The sequence below is a fragment of the Astyanax mexicanus genome, chromosome 24 (assembly GCF_023375975.1).
Source record: "Astyanax mexicanus isolate ESR-SI-001 chromosome 24, AstMex3_surface, whole genome shotgun sequence".
Taxonomy (NCBI): Eukaryota; Metazoa; Chordata; class Actinopteri; order Characiformes; family Acestrorhamphidae; genus Astyanax; species Astyanax mexicanus.
In genome coordinates, this window is record NC_064431.1 from 9028706 (window position 1) to 9035514 (window position 6809).

General features: G+C 36.4%; 1 long non-coding RNA gene across 1 annotated transcript; it reads left to right on the plus strand.

Annotated features, from left to right (window-relative positions):
- Positions 1-5362: 5362 nt before the first annotated feature.
- LOC125787450 (uncharacterized) lies at positions 5363-6088 on the plus strand. The gene is made up of 4 exons (XR_007429340.1): positions 5363-5607; positions 5659-5709; positions 5761-5811; positions 5914-6088. It is a non-coding gene; the product is annotated as an uncharacterized LOC125787450 (long non-coding RNA).
- Positions 6089-6809: the final 721 nt, after the last annotated feature.

The following is a 6809-nucleotide window of genomic DNA, read 5'->3' on the forward strand; positions in this document are numbered from 1 at the left end:
AGGCTTTTTAAATTTTAATTTAAAAGCCGTTTGACCAGTGGTAGGATGGTCCCCCCTTAAATGTCTTGGTCCTCCCAAGGTTTCTTCCTCCTCCTCCAGCTCTGAGGGAGTTTTTCCTTGCCTCCGCGCTCACTGGGGGTTCTGTATTCTGTATTTTCTATGTTTAATGTTTTGCCTGATTCTTTATCCTGTGATCATGTTTCCGTAAAGCTACTTTGTGCCAACACCAGTTGTAAAAAGCGCTATACAAATAAATTTGATTTGATTTGACTTTTTGTTGTCTCCACCCTCCCCTCGAATTTGAAAAAGGCTAAAAATGGGAGGGGTAGTTTGGGAGAGGGGCACTGGGTGATGTATGGGTTTAGGGGGGGTATGTACAGGACATATAGAGGTTTAAAATTATTCTCCTTCCTGAAATTACAGCAAGTACAGAAAAATAAGATTATAAATATAAAAGAATTAGAGACACTAAATGTATAATACAACAAGGTCACAGATGTAGACATACGTGAGACAAGAGACACAAGACAATAGTGCAATAGTGATGGGGAGATTAAAGAGGGAATGACAGCACCAGTATAAACAGAAACTGTATAAACCTTAGTGCAATATAGTGGTATCAAGGCTTAAGGCTTAGAGTTCTTTAAATGACACAGTTGTAGGGGGAGTTAAAGTGTGTGTGGCAGTGCAGGTATAAGCAGTAGTGCAGGTATGGGGTGTGTGAGTTGATTCCAAGACTAAGATTCCAGACCCAAACCCAATCTGAGCACCTCTAGGGCATCCTCAAACAGAAGTGGGAGGAGCCCAAGGTCTCTAACATCCCCCAGATCTGTGATGACGTCATGGATGAGTGGAAAAAGATTCCAGTGGCATCCTGTGAATCTCTTGTGAACTCCTTACCTAAGAGGGTTACGAAAATAATGACAGCCACACAAAATACTGACACTTTGGGCACAATTTGGCCCTTTTTTCACTTTAATGTTGTACCATAAAAATATATAATATAATATATAAACAATTGTGAGGAGCCAATTCACTTTTTTGAGATACTGTAGATGCTGGTATGATAAACATCTGAAATAAAAAAAAATGTGGAATTTTAAATCTATGCCAGTTATTCATTTATTTGTGAATTCATTCACTCCCCTGCTAACATGCTAGTATTTTAAACACTGTCGAGTTTAAAATACTTTTTAAGCAAAAAGTGGCAAATATGATTAATTTAGATGTGACAGCACTAAAAATCTCTAACCTATAAACCAGCAGATGTAAATGATGTCCCAATAGATTTGTGCTTTAAAATGATAAAGTTATTTACGTCATGTCCTCTTGGCTTGCAAACGAGATAGCAATGAATATCTTTTATAATTTACTACTTACCTTAGTTTAGTTGACCTCAAGTTTCACAACAAAATTGCCAGAGCAAGCATGTCCTACATAACAGGCTGAAGCAGCATATTTAAGCACATAAAGCTTCTCACAGCCGTGTTGGCCAATAAGGTCATCATAAATAAGAGAGGAAACTGGTCCAAGATCAGCACTCGACTCTCCGCCTTCTAGGAGACGTTTCATGGATACAGGCGTAGATGATCTATTTTTAACACATTTTTGTAATATATTCATCTTTAAGGTCATGTTTAAATCTATTCCAGCTTCTTTTCTGGCCATGTGCTAGTTTTTATTCCAGCCCCAGCAGAACAGCGTTCATAGTTGTCTTGGGAACTTGCAGACTAAACATAGGCATATGGTGAGCTGAATGCTTGAGCAGAGAACTTGTGCCAGGCCAGTTTTCCTATCTGTGGACATCCCATGGGCGGGTAAAGCCACTGAATCAGAACTGTAGCTGGTAACTGTAGCTCTGCAGGTTTTTAACCCTGGGCAGACTGGTTTCAGGGCTTGGGAGAGAATGGAGCCACTGGCTGCTCGGATGCTTTAATGAATTGATTTTAGGTATTTATAAGGCTTGTCAAAACTGGCATGTAGTTACTCTGTACAGGATGACAGCTGCTCTACACGGGTTGGCAGCTGTTATCTGCACATAGGTGAGGCTTAGAATTACCATTCAGGCTTAGAATTACTGATAGAGAGCTTGCAGTTTGAGACATACAGTACATTGGGTGTAGAGATGTAGAGATATACACATTTTCCAAGACATTTAAGGTCCACTTAACTACAGCATTGTTAGGTTACACTGACCAGGCTAAGCCAGTGTTATGGGTATTTCGCTAAGAGTACTATTTAAACATTCTTAAAAACATTTTTTTTCTTTCTTTACTTAATTAACTTAGATAAGCTATACTGATTTTAAACAACATGATAACTTGCATTTATAACCAACAACACTGCAACCAGACAATAAACCATTACATACCATACAGCTAACCCTCCAGGGGAGGTAGCCCTGGTGGGCAAGACCACACACTGATGGTGAGTTAGTGGCGGGGTACACACCCATTATGTAAATAAATGATGCCAATCAGGGGCGTAGCAGCAAATTCTGGGCCCTGTACACCCTCTATGTTAATGGGCCCCTATCCATGCCAGTAAACAAAGGAAAGTGAGCGAAAAAAAAATCAGGATTTTCATGGGCCCCTCTCCCTACTCGGGCCCTGGGTAGTCAGGTCCACTTTTCCCCCCACTACCACGCCCATGATGCCAATAGGGAAGATGTATGGATTAAAATAGTGCTACATTATTTACATAAACATATATATATATATATATATATATATATATATATATATATATATATATATATATATATATATATATATATATATATATATATATATATATATATGTAATTGAGTGTGAGTAACGAAGTGTGAATAAGCATTTAAGTTAAATAATTTAAATATTCTAATATACTAAATATAATAAATATACTATTTCAAGTTCAAGTGCTGAATACAATGTGTGAAGGGTGCTCCTACACTGCTCCCCTGCACTATGCAGTTTACTCAAGTGTATTTATTTATTAACAAAAATCCTTCATAAAACATATATAACTTTAATAAAATTACACTTAGTTAAATCATTAGGATTTTATGAAATAAGTAAAGTTTATTAATATGTTTTGAGAAAGTAATGACGTTACACTTTACAGTGTAGGTATGCAATAGTGCACGAGCATTTTGTTCCAAAAATATGTAATTCAAGGTCTGTATTGGAAAACCATTGATGGAACATTCATCTTTACCAATGTAAAAGTGAACAAGGTTACTCACACTCACCGACCTTTTACATTACATTACATTACATTAGACGCTTTTGTCCAAAGAGACTTACAATAGTGAAGTACAAAGATAATAGAAGGTAAAAACACCTTTAGATAGGGCCTAAAGGAGGTCAAAGGGAAATAATGGGATAGAGGAATGAAGGAGGGGAAGAAGGAAATGAAGGAAAAGAAAACATTTCCTACAATGTTTTTGAAACCATATTTTTGGCCTTAATGAACTCAAAAGTGGTTCTAATACAGGATTGCTCACTTTATAGTTCCATTATTTTTGTGTGTGTGTGGCTGAGCTGGAGCTTCCTGCTGTTAGGTGCTTTGGGCAAGCTTTGGGGGAGGTTAGCAGTGAGCTCATTGCTTAAGATACAGGAAGAGAACTGTAGATTTAAAGCCACTTGAGCCCTTTCCTGACACATTAGAATCAGAGTGAACCATTTGGGAATAAAGGACAGGTTGACGAGTGCTCCAAACTGGCGAGGAAGAAGCTACAGTCCCTGCTGCCAGGTGCTGTGAATCAGCCTGGAGAAGCTACAGCAGAGGGCTTATAGGTTTGTGTACAGGAAGATTCTTCAAGATTCCTGAAAGAGCTTTGTGATCCTGCTCCTGACACACTGAAGTAAAAGGCAGTGTTTAGGGATGGAACTGGGGGCTCTCCTGTAAAATCTGCATTTATTTGAGTTTTTATCTGCCTGAGCGGAGCTTCTGTTAACGTTTTTTATGCTGAGTGCCATATTTTACAGAGCTATAAATATGAAAATCAATTAAAAAGCACATTTGGGAACAATTGGCAATTATGGAGCAGATGTCATCTTTTTTCATTTTGCTTTTGTGACAAATGCCATAAAATAGTGGAGCAGCTTAGCCCACTAAAGTGTAGGGGTTTAAAACAATCGTGTGAGATTGCACTGAAATTTTCTGTTTATGAGCCATCAAACCATACCATGTTTTTCCCAATTTTTTCTAGCTCTTTTAAAAAATAATAATAATAAATAAAAAAGTACAAATAAAATTATATATATATATATATATATATATATATATATATATATATATATATATATATATATATATATATATATATATATATGTAAATCTCTGGTCTTATAACTGCAGTAGTGTAAATCTCTGATCTCAGAGCAATTGTATATTTGGCACTTCTAAAATTTGATCAAAATATTCTTATGCCTTTCTGTCTGCAGCATAATTGTTAGAATTTTATCTAATTAACTATATGCTCTATGATTAGTTAATCTAAATGAATCACAAAAAACGCATTCATCATCAAGGTATGTGAAACTGTACAATACCAATAAACTTTAGCTGAGGAGCTAAAATGAATAAATGAATTAATAGCTGTCATAGATTTAAAAGCTCCCTGTAAAGATCATCAGTCAGGAAAAAATGGTGTAAATACTGTATATATCTTACAAAACGAGACCAATTTAATATAGCTGCATCTTTATCAAATCAAATAAAATCAAATCTGATTTAATTCAATCATAGAGTGTTCGAAGTAATTTGATTTTTTTTCGACTGAGTGAGCATTAATTGTAACCCAGTGTTTGTGTTTGAAATTTAAACATACATGCTGTAGACACAAAACACGTTTTATTTTTATTGACACACCAGTTAAATTAATATATATATATTTTTTATATTTTCTTATTAAAACATAATTTACATTTTTATTTTATTTTGAGTGTTTAAAGAGCTGCACAAAACAAAACATGGTATGGTGGAATGACTCATAAGCATCCACATTTACATAAGTGCAATCTCACACAATTGTGTTTTAAACTTCTGCTCCAATATTATTTGACATTTGTCACAAAAAATCTCCCAAATTAAGCAAAAAAAAAAAAAGATGACATCTGCTCCAATTGCTAATTGCTCCCACGTGTGCTTTTTATTGATTTTCATATTTATAGCTCTGTAAAATATGGCACTCTGCATAAAAACGTTAACAGAAGCTCCGCTCAGGCAGATAAAAACATAATAAATGCAGATTTTACAGGAAATTCCATGTGTTTGATAACAGATGGATGGAGCTGTGCTGGTTAGATTAGTAGGTTCTGGGGTTTGATAACAGATGGATGGAGTTGTGCTGGTTAGATTAGTAGGTTTTGGGGTTTGATAACAGATGGATGTTGCTGTGCTGGTTAGATTAGTAAATTCTGGGGTTTGATAACAGATGGATGGAGCTGTGCTGGTTAGATTAGTAAATTCTGGGGTTTGATAACAGATGGATGGTGCTGTGCTGGTTAGATTAGTAAATTCTGGGGTTTCATAACAGATGGATGGTGCTGTGCTGGTTAGATTAGGAGGTTCTGGGGTTTGATAACAGATGGATGGTGCTGTGCTGGTTAGATTAGTAGGTTCTGGGGTTTGATAACAGATGGATGGTGCTGTGCTAGTTAGATTAGTAGGTTCTGGGGTTTGATAACAGATGGATGGTGCTGTGCTGGTTAGATTAGTAGGTTCTGGGGTTTGATAACAAATGGATGGTGCTGTGCTAGTTAGATTAGGAGGTTCTGGGGTTTGATAACAGATGGATGGTGCTGTGCTGGTTAGATTAGTAGGTTCTGGGGTTTAATAATAGATGGATGGTGCTGTGCTGGTTAGATTAGTAGGTTCTGGGGTTTGATAACAGATGGATGGTGCTGTGCTGGTTAGATTAGGAGGTTCTGGGGTTTGATAACAGATGGATGGTGCTGTGCTGGTTAGATTAGTATGTTCTGGGGTTTGATAACAGATGTATGGAGCTGTGCTGGTTAGATTAGTAGGTTCTGGAGTTTGATAACAGATGGATGGTGCTGTGCTGGTTAGATTAGTAGGTTCTGGGGTTTGATAACAGATGTATGGAGTAGTAGGTTCTGGGGTTTAAAACTATATGTGGATTCTGGCTTTAGTTCAATCCAGTCTTTAGTTGTTGACCTCAGAACACCTGGATGCAGCTAGTGGCTCATTGCTAGCTATCATCTTATTTCTGAGATGAACTGATAGCTGAAGTTTGATATATAAATGATGTTACTGTGCTGATTAGGTATGGTAAGTTTTGCTTTTGATGTCTGTACATGTCTTTACTCTGGTCTTCATTTTGGAAGATCAGAACTCTAGCACCAGTCTACAGTGCGTTATTTGTTCTTTTATTAATTAGCAAAATTAGTTACTGTAACAATGCATTTTCAAGATCATTAATTTTCCTAAATTCATACATTTTTGGAAATATAGAGGATATTTTAGAACTGAAGTAACTTTCTGCTGAATGTTTAGCAATTTGCCATTAAACAAGACTGACTGCAATGTCCAAGACTTGTAAATGTAAAACTGGTAAATGTGTTTTTCCTTACAGACCACAATGGTGGCCAAGAGAACCTTTGTTCGCCATGTAATGACTCATTTAATCACCTTAAACAGTAAGAAACACATTATTTAAATGAATTATGGTACAGTGTGCCTTTAAATCAAAGAAACACATAATTAAAAATGAAGGCCCGAAAAGATAAAAGATAAAATTGCAGATATCACCAGCTTCATCCACGGTAAAGGAAGACTGCACCACAATGCACGTTTTAAA